The sequence below is a fragment of the Crocodylus siamensis genome, chromosome 13 (genome assembly GCF_052110815.1).
Source record: "Crocodylus siamensis isolate JL-2025a chromosome 13, ASM5211081v1, whole genome shotgun sequence".
In the NCBI taxonomy this organism is placed as follows: domain Eukaryota; kingdom Metazoa; phylum Chordata; order Crocodylia; family Crocodylidae; genus Crocodylus; species Crocodylus siamensis.
The window spans coordinates 29791338-29818123 of NC_143407.1; positions in this window are offsets into that span (position 1 = coordinate 29791338).

Below are 26786 nucleotides of genomic sequence, written 5' to 3' on the forward strand. Positions count from 1 at the left end.
GTTCTGTATGGCTGCACTGGTCTTGAATGGATATTTGGCCATTGGGGCACCCAAAGTTAATGGACATCATTCAAAAAAAATCAGGTTCAAAGGGTGCAATTTTCAAAAGAAGCCTAAAGAAGATAGGTGTCCAAGTCTGATGGAAGTTACACAGAAGTATCCTTGTGCTCCACTGATTGGGAGATTTTTCCTTCCTGTGTAATGCTGGGGAGTGGTCCTCTTCCTAGAAGGATATATTAGCACATGAGCATGTATATTAATCAATTGCTTCTTTAGCCTGTCAACCCTGTTTTTACCTTTGGTATGTTGTTAGGTGCTCTTAGTGTTTCTTCTGCTTTTGTGAATATGGAGCTTAGCAGGGGCTACCACCTACATTCCTTCTTTCAGTCTTACATCTCTGAACAGGGTGTTTTGAATGACCACCCGGAGCTGAATCTGTTTTTGTACTAGAATACATAAAAACACACACATTAGTTTCATGCCACTACTGTTTGACTTGAAATTTATATCTGTGGCATTCATAAATGTTCTGTGTACATATTGCATCTGAAACAATGGGCTCCTGATCCTTGACTGTATTGCTACCTGCTGTAGCAGTACCGATAATAGTAATAATTGTATGTGGGGTGTGTGGATATCACAACTACACTGTGTAAATTGGGAAATAGCAGGAGGCCTTCAGAAAATGGTATTGCCAGGCACTTCCAAAGTACAGAGCAAAGTGTTAACAATATAAATTCACTGGTATCTAGGCTATGGTTACGATGCTACCAAGGTCTCAGATGATGGAGAAGTAGACTAGTAATAGTAAAATAGTAATAATTATTTTTATCCTATTTAAGTGCTGGGGCAGATGCTCACAGAAGAAATGTTCAATTGATTTTCGGTTATTAAATTGACTACTTTTTTGACCATAGGAACAGGTTGATTTTTAAGTGTAGCACATCTCTTGAGATCTTGACTTAATAGTATGCTATCAGTGCTACCGGGTATTTGTAGCTTCCCCACTGAATATCTTTACACATGTGAACTGTGCACTTAAACACTATTTAAATTTGTGGGATGCAATTACTTTATTTGCAAATGTAAGCAGACTGAAGTAAAGGTTTGTGAAGTAAAAGTTCATTAACAAGTACAAAAACCTGTTATTTACAGAACTATTAGCATGCCCTAGTATAAATTAACACCTACTGAGTAAGTGCTTCTTTTATAGGTAAATTAACATAGGTGAATGTAACTGTGGCTAATATATGAGACGGGCCAGCTACATTTTCCCTTGAAGTTATTGGGAATCATTCCATAGACTTCAGTGAGAGATGAACCCAACCACGAGTGTCTGTACATAACTAAAAGAGAAGCCATCATGTTAGTTTTTCCACCATTGAATGCAAGCAAGAGAAACCAATGCAGTTCACCACTAATAGCAAAAACCTTTAAGATGTGTATGAATTATTACCATAAGAGAGCTTAAATTTTGCAGCCAGTTTGGAAGCCCAGCCATTAATAGAGCTGCAGAGAAGATGAAAATTGCATTTTGTGGAAGATGTTGAGATTTCAACATTTAGTTTCGTGCTGATTTGGAACATCGCCTTCAAACTTCCCAATTCTACTCTGGAAAAATGCTAGAAAAATAAAAGCATTTTTAATTGATTGAAGCGTTCTGTGTCAAATTCAGCTTTGGATTTGTAACAGATAATAAAATACAAAATGGAAATGAAAAGTTGTTGCAAAAAAGAGTTTTCCTTCTGAAAAAAATTAGATCCTGGAACATATCTTCCATTCCTTCTTTCAGCAAAATCCATCTGCACTGAATCAGTAGCAATAAAAAAAATGTCGCTCATTCTTTCTATGTATAATTCAGTGCAATTACCTACTGTTCTGCTACACCTGCATCAATCAATAGAATGGTGTGAATTAATGGTGGCAGCTACGTATTTATTTTATGTGCATTTTAGGTATAACACAGAGTTTTTTTCCAATAGCGAAGTGTCAAAATCTCAGTAGTAATCCAATTTCTCCACACACCTTATTAGGGAAGGTGGAGTTATTTTGATAATTAGATCAAAAAACATATGTAAGATGCCAATTTGCTGTGTTTTTTGTCTTAGACATATGAGAAGATGCCAAAGGTATCCTCAGAATGATTTGGCAGAGTGAGCAACCTGTACTGCTGTCAGTCAGGGTGTTAGATGTGCTCACGTAGTGTATTTCTGTATCATTACCCAGCTAAGCCTTACACATTAGCATGCACAGTTGCTGTCCTTTTATTGGGCAGCTGCATGTTTTCAGTATTAATACCGTTATGATTTCATCTCTGGAGTTGGTTAGCTACTGGGAACAACAGTTCATGCAGGGCCACAGCATGTTTAAAAGCAGCTCTGTAGAAATAAAATGTATGTTTAATACAGCATCAGCTTGTAGGAAATCTTGATATTAACTGAGATGACATAGATTAAATTGATTACTCAGGAGGAAACAAGTGCGAGTTCCTGCAAAAGCAAAAATCTGCTCCAACGTGGACATCAGTTGCTTGCTGCAAAGTGGAAAGATTCTCATTGACTTTCCCATCAAAACCTAATTGACCAAGTCTTTAATAGTTTTGTCAGCATTAGAGCGTAGACACTGAAACCAACATCTCCAAGATATGTCAGAATAATATCTTATGGCCAGCTATATTTAAGAAGGACAGGAAATATGTGGAAAGAAAACAGCGGTGGTATTGGTATGACCAGCCTGCATCTACAAAGCAGAGTGGTCATATTAGCAGTAGGATTGTTTTACATTATAGCCCTGTTTTTGCCACACAGCCAGCTACCTGGCTATTACCACAACACTCAGCTGAAGGATTTGAGTGTGTGAATGTGATGCAGGTTAGGGACAGCGCCTGAGTAAGAACTGAAGTTAATTTTACAGAAAACAATGATTATAGCAACAGTGTTTATCACTGTTCTTATTAAAGGGACTGGATTTCATGCCCTCCAACTTTGCCATCAGTGGGTCTTGAGGGAGGGCAGGTAATCGTGTCCCCTTGGAGAATCTCATCATTTTGCAGAAGTGGAGCCAAAGGCATTTGGAGAAATTTGGGAATTGGGGAACCATGGGATTTCCAGTATAGCTCTCTAGGCTCCCCACAGCTGTTCCTCCTGCCTATGGGTTGGTGTAGGCTCTGTCAAATTTTAAGCAGGGATTTATGATGGATCAGCCGAGAAAAAAAGTACTGTCCTGTTTCCAGTGACAGCTGCTAGATGCATCCCTTCAGATTCTTGTGCTAGTTTGTGTAAGGCAAAGCATTAGTGTTACTCAGTAAATTAAGGAACTGAAAAATTCCTAGCACACACTGAGCATTTTATCGGTGAATATAGGCTATTAAAATGATTGGCAGTTAGTGCAGTGTGTTTGTGTAGACGGATAAGATTTAACAATTGAAGGTTTTAAAAGAATGCTGAAATATAAGCCTGTTTTACTATGATCTCTTAATCATGCCACACAACTTTCATTACCAAATAGTATATGGGCCGAGCCTCTCCCCACCCTGCCCCTGCATATATATACTCTTTGGGATGTTTTTGGGTTTTTTTTAAGTGATCAGCAAAATAAAGGTGTACTGAGACCAGATAGAGTGAAGTTTGACCCTTCAAGGTTAATATTTTTCCAATTAATTGGATGATCCACTGGGGAATTTCTCTGAGGAAGATAATTACATTTCTTTTCTGTAAATTATTGAGTGCTTCACTAGTTTAACAGATAAAGAAAAAAAAAATGTTGATTTTCTAGGGAAATCAGGCAACATTATATTTTATCATATATTTTTCTATGAGCAGAAGCTTGCTCCTGCTATTAGGCTTGTTCTTTAGAATTTAGAAGAGAAGCTATTTTATAGCACAATTATTTAAACGTATTTTAGGAAATGTCTTGCTGTTTATCAGTAGAATGTCAATCTTTTCAGCAGACTGTCTAGCAGTTGTTTGATATATATCCAGTATGATATATCTTCAAAAGGAGCCTTCAAATATTGAATACCATCAGCTTCACCCTCCCCCTGCCCTTTTTTAGGATCTTTACATGGATAGAATTGGGTAAGACAGGATCATGTTTCTGGGGCACTCGTGGGGAATAGTACTGTATTTGGCTCAGTTCCTATTGAAGTTAACAGCAATATGCCTGTTGAATTCAGTATGGCATGATATGACCATTTGCTGCCTACCCAACAGCCTTCCATTTACATGAAAACTCAGATTACGCATCCACGCTACCTTTGAAGGCATCACTTGGAAGAGTTATAGTTAAGCGTTATCTCCCTCTGAAGTCAATAGGCCAGGTTCCTTGGACTCACTGAAATGTTCGTAGAGCAAGAGCAAAGAGTAGTAGCGGAGTAGTTCAGCAAAAGTGGCTTGAAGATACCTTTCATCACCCCTCTTCTAGGTCCTAGCTGTCAGATCAATCCATTTTGGGCAGTCAGAGATCAGCCCTGTGCCCCATTTTACAAGGCAAGTTTATAGGGTCTGTAGCCTGGAGGCAACATTGTATATAAGCTTCTATAATGTCATTGTGCTGTTAGAGGTTTCTCATATGAGGAAATTAAAGTCAGTTGAGCTGGTTGGTATTCTGAGTGATGACTTTGAGGCAAAATATTTTCACATGAAACTAATTTGAAACTCAGCCCTTCATAAATATTTTCAGTAGAGTATATTAATGCTCATATGCAACTGTTTCACTGTTCCAGGTGGAACTTAGAAGAGCAATGCTGCTTACTAAAATATGTGCGATTGGTCTTAAATTCAACACATCAGATTTATGGCTTATCCTATCAAAAGTCCACCTACTACTGGCTCAAGAGCGTGCTGTCTGGAAAGTTCCCAACTAGATTTAGAAACAAGACAAGTTGGGAGCTGTTCTATTTTGTTGTATCAGAAATCCGCGCATTCAGAAATCCCTATGCGAGCACTCAGAAAATGCACATTGCTGCAAAGACATTACTGTCTACTGGATAAAAGATAGCATGGTAGTTACTGACAAGCATTGATGGTCGCAGTTATTGCTTGACTAGACTCTGCATTAATAAGTGTTAATACCTTGAATTTGGCAGCTATCACCTTGGATCTCTTAATAATGGCACAGCTTTCAGTGTTTCTCCATCATTGCTGCTGTGAATTTTAATGCTGTATTGCAATCTATGTGACACAGGAGGGTGTCAAGGCATTATGATTGTCTCCCTCTTCATTTCTCATAAATTAGTTTTTCTGGGGGTGAGGGATGTTTCTTTCTGAAATCACCGTGTTCAAACTATGTTAAGTATTTAACTTGAATCCACAAAGAAATAGTGGTTGCGTGATCCCTCCTATAGAGCATTGTACTCGGGGTTTTCAGACTCTGCAGCACAGCAAAATCAGATTCAGGTCGAACAATGAGCCATGGGTGTGTGTGCATTGCAGTTGTGCCGTCTATAGTGCATGTAGACATGACCAAGCCTTAAACCAGCTAGCAGTGTGATAGCACACACACACAGCTCCTTGTGGGCTAACTGCAACTTCTTGGCTGGAGCTTTGCAGCCTGCACTGAGTGCCACAATGCCATGACTATTAGCAGTCACAAGCATCTTAGTTAAGGCTGGCTTAGCTGTATGTGAGCTGCTGTCAGAGCAGTGACTGTCATGTTGACAATAGCCTAAGATTTGGCTGTTATGAGTTTAGATTAGATCCTTATTCCTGCTTGAACACGTTTTTGTGGGTTTATTTTAAGGAAGTTTGTGAGAGAGCAGCAAGTTCTTCAACCAACATAGTTACCTAGCAACTGGAGGTAGAAGCACGCTCCTTTTCCCTTAGCTTCACACATGCTTAGAGAGCCACTCGGGTCTGACCCTAATTTCTTCCTTCCTGTTTATAAACTGAAGCCCTGACATTCTCCCATCCGAACCACACTCGGAGGGAGTAACACAGAGACTGCCAATTCACAAGAATTTAAAAAATAATAAATGTGTTCTTTTGTTTGTTTGTTTGTTTTGGTTTTTTGAGCCTTTAAATTATTTTCAAGCATGAAATGAAGGCTGAGATATGATGCATTCACTTGAGTCCAGGAGCTGGGGCTTTAAGAAATCTACCAGCTGTCACAAGATATATGATCTGATCCCAAGAGCTGGCAAAAAGCTTCAGTGGTTACAGAAGGTAATGATAAGACTAGCATTGATGAAAATGGGGCAGGTTGAAAAATAATCATAATTATCTGATATGATTTCTTAAGCTAATTTTGTTGATCTCTTCTACATGTGAATATAGATGTAATTTGATCTGTTTTAAGATAGTTTTCGGTGCCTTTTTTAAAACTCTGAGATGGAAGCAAAGGAGGCTGGGGTAAATTGGGGATTTTGCATTAGTAACTGTCTAGCGCCAACTATTTACTTAATGCCACCTTGTTTTCACTGCAGAGAAACTAATAAATGACCTTAATTGCAATTAGAAAATATAAACACAAGACATCTACAAACAAGCATCCTATTAAAATTCTTCCTTCATTAAAGAAACTTGCAACTTGAAGCATTTATTTAAATTACTGCAGGGAATGAGGGATTTTAGTCTGCTACTGGTTTAGTCTGCTACTTCCTCTGTGTGTGTGTGTGTGTGCGCGCGCACGTGAGTTTGTTTCAGCAAGTCAGATTATACTGAGAAAGCTAACCCTCATTGCTGTGAAATCCTCCTGTGAGTTTTTTCCCCCAGTAATGTCCACTATTTCAGACACTGTTCCTCTACAAATAGCTTTCGGGTTGTGAGGCATTAGATATTTACCTCTACTTTCAAAGATCACGCTTGCTCAAATTTCATTTCTTGGGATGCTTACACTAGTTAACACAATATTGTATTCAAACGGCTCTCAGAAAGGAATCAGTATTGGTTGATCAGAATGCTACTGATATTGCCATGCACGGGAAATTCAGCCCAAAACAGCAGGCAGTGTGATGTGCAGTTGTGCACCATCTTCGGCATAACTGTAACCTTTACAACTTGAGATAAAGAATCAGTTACCTTAGCTGTGATCTTTAGCAGACTGCCGTTGGGCTTAGAGAGAGACCCAACAAATACGTTGCACCATGAGTTAAAACCAACCTTCTGGTCTCACAGGCTGGACAAGTGGTGCAAGGTCAGTCTATGGGTTGGATCCCATACAGGGCCCATCTGTGGGTCCAAACTAGCATGCTGGCCTGGCTCCACATGCCTCCCTGACCCCATGTGCCAGATCCAGCCATGGAGCAACCCTACACGCAAGTCCAACTGTGTGCCAGCATGATCTAGCATGCTAAGATACATTATCTGGCCTATGGGACTCCCTAGAAATTTGGCAGTAGGGGAATGGCAATTAAGGCTGGCACCACTCCCTAACTGAGAAATTGCCAGACCCATGGGAGCCCTGTGGGCTGCAGGGCTTGAGCGAAGCAGCTGCACACTACTAATGCTAATAACCTCAACGATGTATGCCTCTTGCCTTACATTATGGGTAATCAAACAGCCCATTCTGAATCAGGATTCTTTTCCACCTCATATTTTGACATCTGACTTGCTGCAAACTTACCTGGGAAGGCAGCACAAAAAAGACATTGAGAAGTTTTGGACAGATGGCACTTGCACCTACTTAATAGCAGGGGGAGGTGGCAGGGGTCACTTCTTGGGAATGCCCATCATCTGCTTCATTCAGGGTTACGGCTGCAGTGATGCAGTTTACTTAAATTGCTGTAAAAGTGTGCAGATGTAACATTTAATTGGAACGACTTATACTGGTGTCATTTGATACTGGTATACGTGTTACACCCATCTACACTGAGAGGCATATAGCATAACTGTGCTAAGAGATTAATTTGATGCAGCAACAGGGAATGAAGAATATGATTGGCTTTATAGCTGGTATGACAGCATCCCTTTTTGGGATGGATTTTCAAAGACTGAGATTTTTTAAAAAGTGATCAGCACCCAATGTTTTGAGCATGCTTGACAGTCTGCTCATCAGTATGCTCTTCTTTTCAAATATACGTGAACATTGGCAGAATTAAAATATGGATTTAGTTTGGAAATTGTCACTGAGACTTTCTTATAAATCCAAGATCTGAACTCCCTTGAACTAAGGGAAAATTAGGACTCAGATCAGTATCTATGTGAGAAAGTTGCTCCAATTCAGTCTATTTTTTTAACCAATTTAATTCCATCAGTGCAAACCCATTCTTGGACACTTTTATTTAAAAGTCACTTATTTCACTTGAGCTTAAACTTGTTCCCAGTTGACTTAAACTAAGCCAAAAAATATTCTTAAACTGTAATGTGAATGGAAAGCATCTGGTAGAAGAGACGGTACACTCTGCTGCTCAGGAAGGTCGGGGCTTAAAGATTTGACTTGTTTGCAGCATTGAAAGGGATGGGAAATGGAAATGTGTTACCTCAATTCACTAAATCTGTTTATCTGCTAGGTGCCTAAATTGTGACTCATGTTTTCACATGACAGGAAAACATCATTAGTTCCATCTTTGAAACGTATACAGTTCCCAGGAGGTCTTGTAGTAACAGCTTGTTAATTTTTAATTTTTTCCCCTTTTCCCTTTGCACCAAGTGCCACTGATTTGGATGCCACTTCTCTGATTAGTAATTCCATCCATTTTTTTAAGCACAGATATGATTTGCTGGCATTAAAAAAAAATTTAAATTCCAGCAAATTGTCTTTCCATAGCTGCAGCTAACTCCCGCTGGAAAGTGCTGATTATAATTAATATAGTAAATAAGATAATGAACCCTTCTCTCGAGATTAACCCATTTGGATTCACTGATGTCAAAAGAACATAGAATAGTATAGCATTTTGTGTGTAAATAAAACCATATCAATTCTTCTTTGAGACCAATGAGTTAGTAAATATTTATGTATTGATCCATCAGTATGACATTCCAGTCTGCATGGAACACAAGATCTTTTGCTGTGCTATTTAACCACAGTCTATATATACCAAAGCTCAGAAGATATCTCCTTTATCTTGAACCCCTGCCTCTAAGCTGAAAGCTTTTAGTAATAAAATAAATTATTAATTTAATAATTTTGGAACGCGTTGATGATTTGGAAAATTAATTTCTAGGACATAAGAGCATGCTCCAAATCTTTGAAATTTTTGCCCAAACCTAAATCAAAGCCTAAAAATTTCCGAGATGTCAGAAAGGCAAATTAGCTTGGATTTTCTCTGTGTTTCTGAAGGCTGAGAGAAGAATAATGCTTTTTATAGGGTTATCGCCTCCATAATTTTCACTCATCAGAAGGCAGGTAGATGGAGCTTAAATGGCCACACAGGTATTTGTTTGTCTTAGTAGAGGGGTGCTTATCTTAGTGGACACTGTGCTCGTCTACATGTTGCCCTCTGGTGAAGTTACTATGGCGCCACACACTTTGAAAGTACTAAAGCACGGCACAGTAACTGCCCTGTGCAGTAATGGGTGGTGCATGCTTAGATTTCCCTGCTACGTCACTGTAGCGGTGCGCTATAAGTGGGGAGCACGCTGCTACACCATGGTAGCTAGTGGTCACGTGTAGACTTGCGTGATTGCTACGTTGCCATACAGCGATGTAGTGCATCACTATGTTGTTGTAGGGCAACGTGTAGATGTGCCTACTGTGGGGGGTAGAGGGAATTATGCTGGGAGATGTAGCAAAAGGAACATGGCCAGGTTTGCCTTACTTCTAAGAGTGTTTTAACTAAGATGAACCAAAAATAAATAAGGAAGAGATTAGTAAAGAAGTTTTATTAGATCAACAGGCTGATGTTAAGAAATGTCTGCCAATTTTGTGCTTCATCATAATTTGATGTCCCCAGCTGCCTTTACAGTGCTAATATGGAAAACCTGTGATCCACAGCCTAAATGAGCCAGTACCATTTGGCATAAGCTCATCATGGCTTTGGGTAATGGAAGTACAGAAGCCATTGCAGATACTAAAAAGCAAACTGTCCCTCTAGTGGAATTAAACTCTACCAGCCCTGGAGTAATCCAAGGGCCAGATCTTCAGCTGCTGTACATCAGTGTAATTCATCCGATGCCAATGGTTCTTTATACCACTCTGGAAGAGCCCATGGTATTTTTTACTACTATCTTAGGGAGTAACAAATTCTTGTTGAGACATACATTGACTTGCTCTAGGCCACCTCAGAGGCCAGTGTTTTACAGCACCAAGGAAGAATAAAAATAGGCAGCTGAAAGAGATGGGGACTGAAATGAAACTGCAAGATGGCAAATGATAGGACATTCTTCTCCATTTGGTGGGTTTGCTTTACATAACAAGAGATTTATCCTCATGGACTATCATCTCCCACTTACAGTCACTTCCCATCGTTCTATGCAGGCCTTCATAGTTTCATAGTTTCTAGGGTCGGAAGGGACCTGAGCAGATCATCTAGTCTGACCCCCTACCACGGGAGGAAAGAATACTGGGGTCAAACGACCCCAGCAAGGTGTTCAACTAACTTCCTCTTAAAACCCCCCAGGGTAGGAGCCTGCACCACTTCTCTTGGAAGTTGGTTCCAGATCCTAGCCGCCCTGACCGTGAAGTGGCGCCTCCTAATATCTAACCTAAACCTACCCTCTGCCAGCTTGTGACCGTTATTCCTGGTCACTCCTGGCGGTGCTCGGGGGAACAGGGACTCCCCCAATGCCTGCTGATCCCCCCTGACTAGTTTATAACAGGCCACAAGAGCCCCTTGCCTATGTTCACATAAATTTAATCTAAAATTGGTCTAAACATTGATTTTACTTGAAATGATTTAAAATGTTTCTTAATTTGATTTATGCTGACTTAAGCTGAATTGGTTCCTTATTGGATTTAAATTAGATTGATTGATTTGGGGCCTCGACACAGCATAAGGGTTTAAAATATATTTTGAAGGAAAAAATAATTGGCATTCTGGAAGTAAATGGGATAAAACGCAATATGGCTTTCTCAGTGAAAGGGTAGTTTGAACTAAATCTGACACCTTATTTGAAAAAACACCTTTTTGGAAGGAGTGATAGAAATGCAGTTAGTTTCACCTATATGGACTTTTGGGCTTCATTATAATTAGAAGTCTGGAGGGTTAAAAATGGCCCCTTATCTAACTCAGTCATTAGATAAGTTCTGGGAGCGTGGTCTAAGGTAAGTCAGGTTAGGGGGAGGGGTGAGTAGGATGGGGGCCTAGCAGACTCTGCAGAGGGCTTGGGGGGCTATTAGGGTCCACAGAGGGTGTTGGGGAGACTGGAGAGGTGCTCTGATCCTGTCAAACTCCCCTGGACCCCCAAGTCTCCTCCAAGGCTGCTGAACCACCCCCAATCCTGCAAACCACTCCTGAGGCTAGTTTTGCCATTGTTCACTGGTGCCAGGAGCCCAACTGAAGTAAGTTGGGGTGGGGGAGAGGAGGGTGGATCTGGGGGCTGGCAGCTTTGCAAACCAACCCCCCTGATCCCAGCTGCCCCTCCCTCACTGACTTACTTCAGTTGGCTCACTGCACTGGCAAATGCCAGTAAAGCTGGCACCAGGAGTAGCTTGTGAGATCAGGGGATTTGGTGGGCTTGGGGGGCCAGGGAAGGTTTGTCTATCTGGGGATAGGGGGACGTTGGGAGTGTGTGTGCTAAAAATAGCCTGGTGCTGGGGGGAGTAGTAAAAGTGCAACTGGGGGCTGGTGTAAGTGGCTAGGGTTTCCCAGCCCCAGTGTCCCAGGACTGCATTTGAAACATGTACAGAAGCTCAGTTAGATCACTCTAACTGAACCCAATTTAACTTAGTGCACCTATGAGATACAGTTAAATTAGATTGGGTTGGCTATTTTTAGACCTATCTCGGGGACTTTTGTACAATTTGCACTTAGATTGACCTAACTAGGGATCAAAGTGTAAGGTTTGCACATGGGTGAACCAAGTTAGATTGGGTCACTCTCTTTAACACAATCCTTAACCCTCTAACCTCTCTGAATGTCTGTACCTACCCCAGGAAAGCATTTGAAGTAGAATAATGGGAAATTATTCATTAAAAGGGAGAATGTGAGCTTTGGTGTAAGAACTGGAAGGTGATTAGGGAACTGAAGGGGAACCTCTTGAACTTAAAGGTGCTACTTAAGGATGAGTCCTGGAGGCAATCTAATTTAATATTTTTGTTAATGGGATTCCCAAAAATATAGAATGGTGTTAATGAAATTTGCTGATGACAAAATTGGGAGGCATGGATTAGAATACCAGCCTGGATGAACTGGATGACCTTGAGGATGGGAATAACAGAAATGGAATGCAATTTAATAGCACTAAGTGTAATTTCATGTATTTACAGATTAATAGCAAGAATCTCTGCTGTAAAAGGGAATCTAGAGGTTGGAAATGACATAGGAGAAAGAGGTGGACGGGCTTGTGAGTAGATCACAAGTAACTATGAGTCAGGAATGTGATGTGGCCCTGAGAAAACCAGACATCATCCTAAAATGCAAATGTACATCAGATATTTTCAGTAGATAAAAATGTATCCTTGCATAAGGCATTGGGTGACCTCATCTGCAGTACTGTGATAGTCTGCTCACTTGTGTTTACAACTTTAAAGTGAGTTAAAAGTGTCCGCACAGGCTTTTGATCTAGTTTAACTCTGTGGGTGCATCCACACATGCAAGCACATGTGCTTGCAGCAGCTCAAATAGAAGCGGTGCAAATTTGAGTCGGGGCTTTTTGCCTCAGCGCACGTGCTCAGACATGGACTTTGGTGTGGAGCAAATTGTGCCACTTGGGGCAAAATAACCCTGCCTGGCTCCTCCCAGATCTGCAGCCAGGATGAGTTAGAGCCCGGGGCCAGCAGCTGCGCTGTCTCCAGCAGTATAAAAAGCTGCCCTGTCCTGGCCCCATCCATTCAAAAAGCTGCCCTGGCAAGCAGCTCAGGGCTACTCACTCTCTGGAGCTTCTGGGGCCCAGCCACTTGGTACTTGGGGACACTATCCCTTGTGCTGGCTAGACTGCTGCAGCAGCATCCTAAATCCATTTTTTAAAATACCCCAAAATCCATGTTCTTCCACATTTAAAACAAAAAACCACCCTACGCGCACATACAGGTATCTAGAGAGAGAGACAGTGATAAGTTGGGTAATGCTTTATTGGTATATTTACAATGTTAAAGCCGTGTGGAAGCCTACCAGTGTCTGTATCATCATGAAAAGTTTATTCTAAATACCTATATGTGTTGATTTTTTCATACATGATGGGTGCGTGATGGGGGGATGTGGTGTTTGTAGAAAGGGGGTGATAAGGGGTGTGGGGGAAGGAGGGTGGGTGGATGTGGAGGGATGTGGGTTGGTCTATGGGTAGGAGTGGGGCAATTGCTGGGGGCACTGTGGGTGTGGGGGACCTAGTGTGGGGGCTGCTCAGGAGGGTGGGTCCCCTAGCTCCCACAGGGTACAGCCCCACCCCAGCACATGGACTGCCCCCCCACCCAGGGTCCCAGCTCCACCCTGGAGGACCACAGCCCCTATCCCCCACAGGGCCCCAGCCCCCCTGCCCAGGGCCCATAACTAACCTTTAACAGCAGCAGCAGGGGGACTATGTGTTGGGCCCAGCCTGGTTCTGCTGGCCCTGGGGCTGCTCTTGCCACCCAGCTGGGCTGGTCTTGTGGCAGTAGGACCTGGTGCAGCACGCAGGGACTGTGTGCCAGGCCCAGCCAGGTCCTGGGCCCCCTTTGGGGTTTGAGTCAGGGCAACAGGCACGTGCACGCTCGCTGGACACACCCTATGAGTTTCAAATGTAATCTTTACTTTATCTAGACCATTTTGAATGGAAATAAATCCTCCTTTTGCAGCTATCAGCCAGAATCTCAACTGGTATACATCAGAGTAAGTTTACCATTTTGCACCAGCTGATGATTTTGGCACCACACTGTCATAGATAACTGTATTTTGAGTATAACCAGCGTGCTTCCATTGCATATCAGTAAGCTCTCTACTGGTACTCAACTGTACTTTTATATGCTATCTTATAATAAATAAAGTACTCCATGCACTTGTGGGACAATTGAAAATCATTTAGATTTTTGCCAAATGGAATATACCACTCACTTGGGATCAAATACCCTTGGTGTAAGGTAGCAAGTTTGTTACTGAACAACTTGACCAGGTTGTGAACAGAATCATGCAGGAGTATATGTCCTGGATATGCCATCATACATACAACTGGCGGGGCTTAAAAATAATGGCACAGGGTCTTGTTGCAGTGCTGACATCTGGAAAACTGCTGCTTTGCTACACTCAGTAGAAGCAAGCAACCCAACTACGTTAGTGTATACACATTAATTCTGCAAAGTCCAGTGGCTGCATTTCCCCCTCCACTTCATAGCATCAGACCCCACTGACCACTGCTGTGAATAGGAAAATGACTTTTGCTTTAGATAGAGCTGGCTTGTTTTATTTTTTTTCCCCTTCAGAAAAGTTGACTCTTTCCAACAAACTTCAGTTTGGAATCTTGCTGTGAAAATGGTCTCACCAGCTGCTTCCCTTAATGAAGTTCTATGAGGTTATTCTATGTATATTAGAGTTGGAGCAGCATGCTCTTTGGCAGAGAGCTGAACTATGATGTGCAAAGCTTCTTTAGAGCTCACCAATCTCATTAGCATTTGCCTGCTAGGCTAATTGTGACTAGCAAGGAGGTTGCGGATGCTGCCATCATCACCTGGGTAAAGCACTTGGGAGGAAACAACCTTTGCTGAAGTGGTCATCCAATGTTAATGAACAGCAATAAGGCTGAGAGGTGCTCTTGGAGGCGTTGACCTTTAAAGGTCTGATTCTTTGTGTCCTATTCCTTTTATGCTCAACCCTACCTGTGCAAAATGGATATGAAAGTGTACTAGGTGAGGTTGGGTCTCACCCATCTTTACTGTTGGTCTGCACACTAGTACACGGTTATATGACATAGGGGACAAGAGAGAGTTAGATCACTAATTTATAATGAAATGGAAATGGAGTTGTTGGGCAGGGAGTAGGGAGAGAAGGAGTCTGGTCCGGGAGAGATTGTGCAAAGGGGAGAAGGAGGAATACAAAAATGTAGACTACTTTAAGCTTAAATGAGTATGCACATTATTGGTTGCTGAATGCAGACTGAAGGCTGATTCATCATGAAAATGTTCCACTTTTCTTTTCTGGAACCACACCATTAGAATCACTGGCACAGAACTAGAGCAATGACTCACACCCTGAATTTCCACACCTGACTGAATGGTTGGGTAAATGGAATACAGAAGTCTGTTAGAAACTCTGCTTTAGAAATGTAGGCCAGATGAGTACATGGTCACTAAAGTTAATTTGTCTTTGAAGTTCATATTTACCCTAAAATGGGAAGTATGAATAATTCATTCAGCAAGTATTTTAGTAATCTGAGCTCAGGCATGCAAGACACTGGGAAGGAATTGTCTCATAATTGCTAGGATCTTCCTATATGCATGCTATCAATTAGAACTTTAGAAGACTGTTCAATTCGGTGAAAAAGTGACTGTGATACCAGATGTGCATAGGTTTATAGGCATTATAACTAGGGCTGTGCGAAACGGCACCTTTCCATTCTGCCTTGAGTTTTGACAGTTTGACGAAGCAGTGTTTCGGCTCGAATTTCATTTCGAGTAGAAACAGCTGTTCTGTTCCGTTTGGTCTAAACAGAAAGGCTGTTTCGAGGATGTTTTGAGTTTCTGATTTGACTGAACGGAACACAACAGCCAGCTGGTGTGACTCACCATCCCCAGCACTAGATCGCCCAGCTGGGCTGCTTCCCCGAATCCCCGTGCTAGATCGCTGGGCTGACTTCCCATCCCCAGCCTATAGTCGAAATGTTTCGACTTTCGAAACGTTTCGACTAGCCTCATTTTGTTTTGAGGCTATCTCGAGGGCTTTTGCTTTGTTTCGATTTTGCTGTTTCGACCTTGAAATTGGTTGAAACAGTGTTGAAATAAAATGGCCGGTGAAATTTTGCTTAGTCCTAATTATAACTCCAGACTAATTAAGGATGTAACTATTTGTTCACCATACACCTCCCATTAAAGAAATAGAAGAGGTTCTCATTGATTCCAGGAGATGTCTCAACATTCTGCACAATTTGAATCCTTCACTGACACCTTCACCAGGCCATTAGAAATTTTTTTTGGTTAAGTTCAGTAGTCACAAGACTTGTTCCCTTAGTAAGTGACAATTATTCCAAGAAGTTATGGGCCACAGAAGATTAAACAATTTTGATCACATGCAGCTTTATGTTCATATTAACTTGTTAGAATTGCTGTTGCTTTTCTGAGAGTTTCTCCTCTGAATGGGTTTGAGATGAAGTTGATATTTTTCATCCCACTGATAAATTATCCTGTGTCTACTCAGAGAGTGATGGTGTGTAGAAAATGCTGGACATGTCTTTAGACACTGGCTGTCACTACAGTTGAGAAACGGATGCATTCATTTCAATTTGTCCTCCTTTCTAACTGCCCCAGAAACACTACAATGAAAGAGCTATTGGATTTCCCTTTTTTAAGGCAGATTTAGTGTAGATGAAAGATACTATCATTGGAACAATAAAGAACAGCAATAATAATAGCAATAATAAAATGTGTATGTTTATATTTAGACGTGTGTGAATATATATACATATTACATGTATGCTTGCTGATCTCAAAGTCCTCAAATGTAGGCAAAGACTGATATGGTATGAACTGGAAACACGCGGAGTCATCCAATGTCAATTATGTCATGATTATGGAACAGAAGCATGGACTGCTGGTTCTATTTTGTGCCGTATCCATCAGACCAAGTCGCCCTCCAAGATAAGAACTGTTATGCTGGCAGTGGTAGTGTTTCAGCCCTACTTCTTTCTTTGCCTTTTTTTTGACTAAATGCTTGTTGCTATACATCATATGTAGTGATGGGATTGCGCGATGTGGATGGATGTTAAAAGGTTTTGCCATCTCACGGTGGTGTGCATCAGCTACAACCCCAGTGAAATGAACAAAGTAGTGTGGGAATGAAAGACCAGAATTCAGTCCTCTGGCTGGAGTCAGAGTAGTCATCTAAGGGTAAAAGGCTCCGTATTCCATTACCAATTCCTTGCTCTGCGCTAGCAATAATTCCTTTTCCTTTGTATTATTGTGAAAAAAAATGGCCATTAGTTACCGCTGATGACAGGGTTTTTTAGCCAACCAATCATCAGGTACAATCTGCATTTTTCTATAATAGTCGATTAGAATTGCTCTTTCTGAGAAACTATAAAAGCTTTGGCAACCAGCTGATATTATTTTGACAGCAGAAACCTTGAGCTTCATCTTAAAAACAAATCTGAAAGAAATAATTAGATCTAGAAGTCCTGGAATGTAAAGATTTTAGTTTTACTATGATAAAAAAGAAGTTACTTTACTTTATGCTTTTGCTTTAGCTTCAGTCAATAATCAACTAGAATGAATTGGACATTGAACATTCCTAGTTTTGCCTATTTTATTATGCACAGATGTCTGGTTTCATTTCATACCTTATTATGAACCAGGTGCTAAATTGCCTTTGGCTGCCTTCATAGACCTAAGGGGTTCTCGTGGCTATCCCTAATGTAATTAAACATTTACACTCAATTAAATGAAAATTGTATAGCCACATCATGCTGAGAGCTGCTGCTTTCACTAAAATTCCGTTTCTGTACCATCCAGGAGAATATTAAAATGGATATTCCATGATATTCAGGTATTTCAATAGGAAGCACAGGCTGTTAAAATATTTATAAGTGGAAGGAAAGAGTTTAAATGTGCCATCACTTTATCAGGTTGATATTATTTTTAATTTAACTGCAGAGTATATTTCGCTGAATAAAGCAGAACTTAATGCATATTCAACCTCATATGAATTAAATTCAATAGAAGAAAATAAACAACCCAAAAGATTTCACTTTGGATTTATACCTCAAACTCCAAGGATGAAATCCTGGTTCCATTTAAGGAAATGACAACACTCCCATTGACTTAGTCAAAGACAGGTTTTCACCCCAAATACTCACATGACCTCATCCAATTTTTCTCACCTTCTTGACCTTGCAAAAATTGTTTACAAATCTTGCAAAAAAAAAAAGTTATCTCTTGGGATTTCTTATTCTGTCTTCCAGTCCCAGCCAGAACCAAATGCAAAATGGCAGGAACCAAGCATTGAATTTTTAAAAATAAACCTCACAGGGTTTCTGAATGTCCAGAAACATTTGTTTCAGGTTGGAAGTGAAGGTTCAAGATTTAATTTGATCTGACCTAGGAATGGGGCCAGATGTGCAAAATGTAGATTTTTGGTCTAGATGTGGATTCTAAATTCCATAAAGATTGTATATGCTTGAATCCAGGATTTTATTTTGGCCTGTGCTAGAAAGAGGGGCAGACATATTTTATTATATCCCTGTATCCTCCCAAACATCATGGGTGTCTGAAGCTGGCATTTGCCCATCTTCCTTTCGCTGCCTGCAGGAACACAGTGTTGTGTTTTCATTGATATCCTTTATTTGCTAAAGGCTTGACCCAGTCCCACTGGAGGTAACTGAAGGAACTCAGTGGGAGCTGGATGAAGTTCTTAATCTATTTGCTTCTATGGAGTTCTAATACGGCAGAGCCTTTGTCAAAGCAGAGGCGGCCAACCTGAGGCTCCAGATCCACATACAGCTCTTCAGAAGTTAATATGCATCTCCTTGAATCTTTGCACAAGCACACATTGACCACCTTCCATTTGGTCACTGTGTGCTTGTGTAAAGATACAAGGAGATGCATATTAACTTCTGAAGAGCCGCATGTGGCCCCGGGGCCACAGGTTGGCCACCCCTGGTCTAAGAGGTGGGTTCATTTACTCATTGAAATAGCATTAACAGTACTTTGGAAATTAATGCCATAGTATATCATATATATTTCAATGCATTTTTTGCTTCTTAACAACTCAGTTGTGTGCAGCGTAATTGGTGTCACTAGGTCATGAGCTGTCACTATGGCATTGGAAATAATGGACTGCAATGAATGAATGTCTATGGCTGCAATTGTTTTCCTGTTAATTTTGAGCCTAGTACTGAGAGAGTGCAGCCATGCATTTGTCTTGGTTGTCCAAAATAGCATCTACTATAAATTAATGCAACACCCACACACACTTGGGTTGTGTATGGTAAAGTGTGTGCTTTTGGTTGTTGTGTATTGTGTTTTGTGGGTGCGTGTGTTTATGTGGGCAACATGGCCCCTGTTGTTTTGGCCATGTGCTCTGCACATGGACAGCTGGGGCCTGTATTTGGGAAAACCATGTAAAATCCTCTAGCCAAATTGCCCAGCAGAAGTACAAGATTCTCTAGGTAGATTGAGTAAGAGAGAGGCTAGAGCATGACGCTCCCTAACAGCACAAGGCTTGCGTGATGTCACACCAAGTATATAAGAACAACTCAACTAAGGTTTTTTTTCTCTTTCTCCTGGGGTTGCTAAGAGTTGCATAGCTGAATTGGGCACCTTAAAAACTGCTCCTCATGTGGGGGGTCCTCCCCCCCTCTTCACTGGAGAGGCAAGCGAAAGCTATGTGATGGGAAAGCTTCAGGTACAAGGAGAGAAAGTCTGTCTCGGAGTTTGAGACCTCTATTTCCTCCCTCTTCCCCCACTGCTTTCCTCAACGCCTTTTTTTTTTTTTTTGAGTGGGATAATACCATCAGGGTATTAATCCTAGGAGCAGACTTTTGGCCATTTTGTAATTGAAGTCTTGACCAAGCAGTGTGGTTGGGCACTAGCTGTAGTTCAGGCCCTAGCCAAGATAAGCCTAGCCAACCTTTACTTTGAGTTTTTTTGTAGTTTTTTGCCCAGCAGAGCTAGGATTGGGACTAGGAATTGTAGGGTGCAGCATGTTGACGAAAGCCAGTTAACCCCTCAAAGCCACCGTGCGGAAGTGGAGGTTGGTGCTCTACCACTTCTCCAGGGCCTCTGTAACACAGAAGGACCCACACTCTCAAGCAGCACCCTGAAACCCAGTGAACTCAAGGAGCAGCTCATAGGACTCTCTGCTGTGGGCCCCCCTCTCCAGTCCATTGCTGAAGGGCAGGTATAGGGGTGCAGGCCCCTGGAACTACCTTTTGGGGACCCCCAAGTCCCCAGACTGTCCGAGCCAGAGGGTGCCACCTATGGACTTTATTTTGTAGTTAATAGTGTTTAAAAATTATAATTAGTGTGTGTGTGTTGGGAGGGTTGGGTTGGATTTGTGTTGTCTTTTGTTTTTATTCTTTGTAATATATTTGGGTTTTTGTGTTTGCACTGCTTACAAGGAGGGGTTTTTATTTATATGGGATGCACCAGCAAATTTAACTTTTCCAGATTTCTGAGTGGGAGCTTGAGCCACTGGTATAATTTGTGGGGTACCCCAAAATGTGAACCCGATTCTTTTTGCTTCCAACTAGTGCCTGGCAGGATGGTTGCCTTAGTAAGTGGAGTGGTACAGTCATCAAGGGACAAACCGTGCCCAGTGTTTTTGTGCATACGCATTGTTACATTCCTTAGACTATACTCGTCTTTTCCCCCCACTTCCATGGTTGTATGCCCTTCAATGTAGCATGTAGAGAAGGGATTTCACTTACCAGCTCTGAGATCTACTGGCAGATCCCCTGAACTGGGCACAAAGTAAGTTCAGCAGAAATCCAAAGCATTTCTTCTCCCTAGGGGTTGCTTTTCCTGTGCAATACTCTGTTTTCAGACCTGAGTTTAGCATGCTGTGCAACAATTCATGCCCTCATTAACTCTTAAGTATGTGAAATATTTCTGTGAGCTTAGAGGGAGTTTCCTGAGCTGAATATGTTCCTCTGTAGCAGACCTGGGCAGAGGCTTGCATTTTAATGACCTACAGGTTGTTTTTAGCTATTCAGTGAAATAAAATATTCTATCTATCCACATGCTTATCTAAAAAACCATCAGATTGGTGGATATGAATGGAGAGTCTGGGCTCAGATCCACAGCCGTATAGTGAAGAAGAAGTTGAGTAAAGTGCCTTGAAGGTAAGACTGTGTAATAGAGGAGGAAAGTCATTCAGTCTTCTACTCCAAAGAAGCCAACATGAAATACCATTGTATTTGAGCAGAAATATAACACTATAAAGAAGGCAGGAATATTACTTACCAGCAGCAACGTCATGCAGTTTTTATTTTTGCCCCTGTACTTTCTCACTTTCCAGTTTAGTCCACACATGGTTATTTATGTCAAATCTCCATTTGTACTGGTTGGCTCCCTAGTGTATTAATGATAATCTTATCTGTTAATACTTGAGGAATGAACTCCCATTTCCGTTATTGCCAAGACTGCTCTGCTGCAGAATGGTTTCTTCTGGTTTCTTTTTACTGTGCAACTGGAAGGAAGACACCTAGACTACTTTCGGTGTCGTTCTTAGTGTGACTAATGAGACTGCATCATGAACCAAAAGACAACTGCATTGCATGATCTAGGCTCCTCTCTTGGTACAGTGCTGTGATATTTGTCAGAGTTCAGTGTGAATGGCCTCAGGTTATACTTCCCTAGCCAATTTTCAAGAATTTTGGTTTCCGTTTTGATTCCCTTTTAGTGAAGTCTTGGGGGTCGGTTTTTTTCTTCATATTTTTTTAAAGATTTTGGAAGAGTTTTTAGTTCCATTTTACCTCTGTACTATAGAGGCATCTCAAGAATGTAGTGCTGATATTCCCAGGAGGGTGCTCATCTAAAAAAAGAGTATACCAGTCTTGGCATATTTTTAGACAATCAGAGAGAGAGAAGGGAGTATATTCAGTGGCTGGCTAAGCCTGAAGAAGCAGCTGTAGAAATGCAGTCTATGAGAGATGGAATTAATTGGCAACAACTGAGGCAGTTTTTCTTTTCCTTTTTCTGATTTCCTCCCATCTCATTTGTATGTTTATCTTGCTGGGATCCTATGACCCCTGCTGACTTCCTGCCCCTGGGGCAGGGGGCTGGACTCGAAGATCTTCCGAGGTCCCTTCCAGCCCTAATGCCTATGAAATCTATTAAATATATTTGGCTTATGCATAGAATATTTTACTACTGACAACAGCATAATAATACTAATAATATAGCTATAATATTATATACTAATAATATAGCTGTTCATTGGGTAGATGAAACTTTGTGAGGATATATACAAAAGACACCAAAGAAAAAAGTATGAAGCACTGAAATCTCAAAGCAGGTTTCAATTTGAAGTAGCAGGAGGTAAAATATCAAAATACAATATGGGCTTGGAGAGAAACTGCAAAGAACAGAACATGCTCATTTCTGTCTTTCAAGAATATCAAGTGAGTGCTTTCCACATATGTGGAAATCTGGGGTCTTGTAATTCAGATGCGGAAATCTACAAAACTGGGCAAAGTAAGGAAGATAAACTGCTCAGGGACTGAACAAATGGGCATTACAATTAGGGTAGGAAAGGGAGAAGAAAGAAGCTGAAAAAGGCAGGCAGCAACAAAATTCAATGGGCATGTCTATGCATGCAGTTAACCTGCCTGAATTTTCTGCATGGAAAATTCAGGCTCATTAAAACAGTACCAAGCGCACTTCTACACGTGCCCAGGCTGAGAACAAATTGCACCTGACAGGAGCACCCCCACAGTAGCCAGGGGAAACTCCAGACTCCCCTGTGTGCCAGCCCTGAGCTGACAGGGGGAACAGGGGCAGCCCCAGGCTGGTAGGGGGTATGGGGCTTGTCCCAAGCCCTGGGGAGGGGGGAGAGGGAGAGGGAGCCGTCCCAGCTCCACGGGTAGCTCCCTCCCAGGTGCGAAGAGAGTGGGGCTGGCCCTGAGCCCCAGGGAATGGTGTTGAGTTGCTGGGACAGCTCCCCCAATTCCCTGGGTTTGGGGCCAGCCCCACTCTCCCTGTTGCTGGGAGGGAGCCGTCCTAGCTCCTGGCAGGAGTGGCCCTTGGAGCCGGAAGAGCTCCTTCCCATCCCCACAAGCTCAGGAGCTTAGCCAGGCATTGTGCTCCCCTGCAGCCTTGGCTGACCAGGAGTAATTTGCTCCCAGTCAGTGTCTACATGTGTGCTATTGTGCATTAGTTAATATGCTGTTTTTCTAGTATCTATAGGTATTAGTACTAGCAAATGGCACATTAGACTAAGTTAATGCACAATAATTTCTGCACATGTGTAGACGGTGATGCTTTACTGCGTGTTAGTTTAGCCATGCACAGTAAAGTGTCTCATAGACACACCCAATGAGACTTAAATGTGTTTCAGAGTGTTGCTGAATGAAAGTAAATTAAAGCACACGAGACATATTTAAGTGCTTTCTGAAGATGACTTCTAGGGGCTTTGGTGTGGACACGAAGAGAAAAAACTGATGGACTAGTGTTCTACCCCAAATAATAGTTCTTGTATGAAGTTGGTGGGGCAAAAGCTAAAATCTCCAAATCTGATCACACGAGTGATCTATTCCATAAGGGAATAAAGAGCCTCATGGAGGCTGATTCCAATGCCTAGAGTTGTTTCTTTTAAATACTTTTATTTGTACAGTAATCTTTGAAATATGTTCAATTAGTTTCATTGTTTTGAGAATTCCTCCCCCCCAATCTCTCTAACTTGTCTGTATAATAACCTAGAACTGCTTTCCAGTGAGAAGCAATAAGTCTGGTCATTTCAATCACAACCAGTTTATGGAACAGTAGGTGGCAGAAGGGGGCATTGTGAAATACAAGCAAAAAAAAAAATGCCTTCATTGCATATCTCTATTAGTTTTGTGTTTTATACAGACATGTGACATTCAGCTAACACAGAGCAAGTGGGAATCAACCCCCACAAAGTGGGACAGAATCCTTATGTTCCATGCAGTGACTTAGACTGAATTAATTGCTTCCGTTCCCCTCAAAAAACAGGCTTCATGGGGCATTAAACAAGTCTGTGGGACTCTATCATGGGGGTATACAAATGCATCTGATCGGATAATTGGCAAAATTCTATGGAAAAGTTAACATTTATGCTTTAGTTCTTTAAGACTTGCTGTTTGGATATGTCATTCAGGAGGAAATAATTCCCCGCGTCCCTGAATTGTTGATGCTGTCTTTTGTGCTCCAGATGCATGAGGGCAGCTCAGCTTCGCAAAATGCATTATCACTTGCTATCAAAGCAAGAGAAGGAGAGACTGTGAGTAAACAGTGGTCACGCTTAGCATAATTAGCTCTGTCAATAAATGATTTGCACAAAATGGAACCGGAAGAAAACAATTGCGTCTGGAAAACAAACTCACTCCGTCACATGAAATGCTGAAAGGCTGGTGGAAGAGCATATGCCTTGGATGCAGATTATCATCCTGGAAGGTGGCCTGCATTTAACAATCTGCCTGTTTATGAAGTTGCTCACACCTGTGTTACTGCAGGGCAGGATGGAAAGGATGGCATGGCAAGGGGGACAGGAAAGGCATCAGGATTGGCTGTATTTGGGTGGGAAGTTGGAAGCGAGAGAAAGCGAGGTTACCTAAATAACTTCCAAGTAATGGTTATCTTGTCTTGATTGGCAAATGATCATTATGTAATAGGTTGAAAGTATTATTATTTATTAAGTGATTTTTCTTTAATAAGAAATTGATATATAAGCATGGGCCCCTCTATATATTACTTTTAGGCCATGATTAATGTGTTAATTGCAGCATAATTGGCAAGGGTGCTATGCATGCACTCAATTTAAAGCATCATAAAATAGCAAACCAGCCATAAAAAATGTGTTCTCATCATAGAATCATAGAACAGTTTCATGGCTGCTTTGCTTGGCACCTTAAATTGAATTTGTAGGATGTCTGGGGTTACCGTAGGGCCAGCACCAGTCCTAGCATATTCGTAGGCCACACCGGGCTGTAGGAACCTGACTTTCAACTTGCCAGGGCAGGGAGAGCCCATGATAATGATCCCAGGCTCTCCCTGCCCTGGCAAGTTGAAAAGGCATGACTGGGATCTGATCCCTGATCCCAAAATCATGCCTCCTGCTATGAATGTGTGGCACAGCAGGAGGTGCAATTCCTGGCATCAGAGATCAGATCCCACGGTGCTTTAAATGAATGTGTGCTAGGGGCCTATCATACAGTCTTCAGAGTGAAAATAATAATGATGGTAGATATTAACCAATCAGAAAAAAAAAAGAATTCTCTTAAATGCCAACAAGTTTTTGGCTATTGACCATATAATGAATTGCCTACTCTGTTTACTTACCATTGCCTTCTCTTTATTACTCCTATTACAGAAGTGCTTGGGGTCCCAGTTGGGATCAAAGCCTTATTTTTACAGGCTTTGACCAGCAACTAGGAAACATTCCCTGCTTCAACCAGTTCAGGGAACTGTCAAGTATACCAGACAGGGAAAACTGCAGGGGGAAAACAGCAGTAGGAAAACCCCTTGCCACTCAGCACTTCAGTGGCAAGAACTGGGAATAAAAATCCAGATCTCCTGACACCAAGTGCGAGTGATGTTTCCACTGAACCAAAACTATTCAACTATATGGCATGGTTCTTGACTTGCTAGTGGAGATACTGATTTAATTCTTTGGTAGGTGTCTGTGCAAGTTTTTTTTTTGCATTGGAGAATCTAACTGTTATCCCTACAGCTGCTGTTAATTCTGAGCAGCCCAGTGACAACCATGGGGATTTGGCATGGACTTATTGCAATACTTGGCAACTCTTCTCCAAAGAGTCAAACACACACACACATACACACACACACACACACGCTCTGCTTCAGTCACCACTGAGCTGCATTTGTCTCTAGAGTGGAACTGTGTGGTTGTTTAAACGCGCACACAAACATTGGTCTATGGTTTAACAGTTAAGAAACTGCTGCGAGGAAGTATGCAAACTCTCATTCAAATGTTTAACTTACTTCACTGCGGTTTATTTGCCTATTAAATGCAAGAGGTTTAAAAGCAGTTCTCTTAAATACACCTTCAAGAAGTGAATAAAACCATAGATCAAGTGAGGAGATCTAAACAAATCAAACAGCACACGTAGAGATAATTGAATCATTTTTAGTTTGGCCACTGCACATTCAGGGATCCTCAAAAGAGCACTTGCAGAATTTGTTTGAATTGATTTCATATTTAGCTTTCCAGTCAGAAGAGCTGGATTTAGGCTTATTAGATGCTTTTGTTTTCATATATGATTTATCCTCTCCTTATGCTGGTGATTTATTTGTGTCTGATGATATCGAGTTGATTAAAAAGCAAAGCAAAACAAAACTGTAGGTTTTGTAATTTTATTCCAATGGAAAAGATATTGAGCGAGAAACGCACGAGGAGGAAGTCTTCTCTTCTATATGTGGGGAGATTATTTATGGACGAAAAGAACAGCATGCACTCATTTGTTCAGATTTCTGTTTTGCCCTTCATTTTGTGTAGTCATTTATCTTATCCCATGCACAATGGTCGGAAGAGGCTACTACATTAGACTGACACAGTGTAAATGACTGCTGGGTGTACAGCAATGGTAATTTCAGTCGCTAGTTTGAAAACAGGGGTGTTGAACTCACCAAGTGCCCTGGGATGGATCTGGACTGCAGAGCTCCTTGAGGGCCAGATCTGGACTGAGGCACAAGGGAGTCATTGCAGAAGTGGCAGTTCCAGCTCTGGACTAGAGCATGCAGTGACAGCAGCTCTGGCTCTGACCTGCAGCATGTGGCAGTGGCTCCATCCACCATCTGTACCCCGTGTTGGACATGGAGCTGCCATCCCTGCATGCCCCCTACTGTGGCAGCACCTCAAGCTCATGAGAAGGGACCTTGTGAGATCATCAGGTCCAGCCCCCTGCTCTGGGCAGGAAAAACTGCTGGGGTGAAAT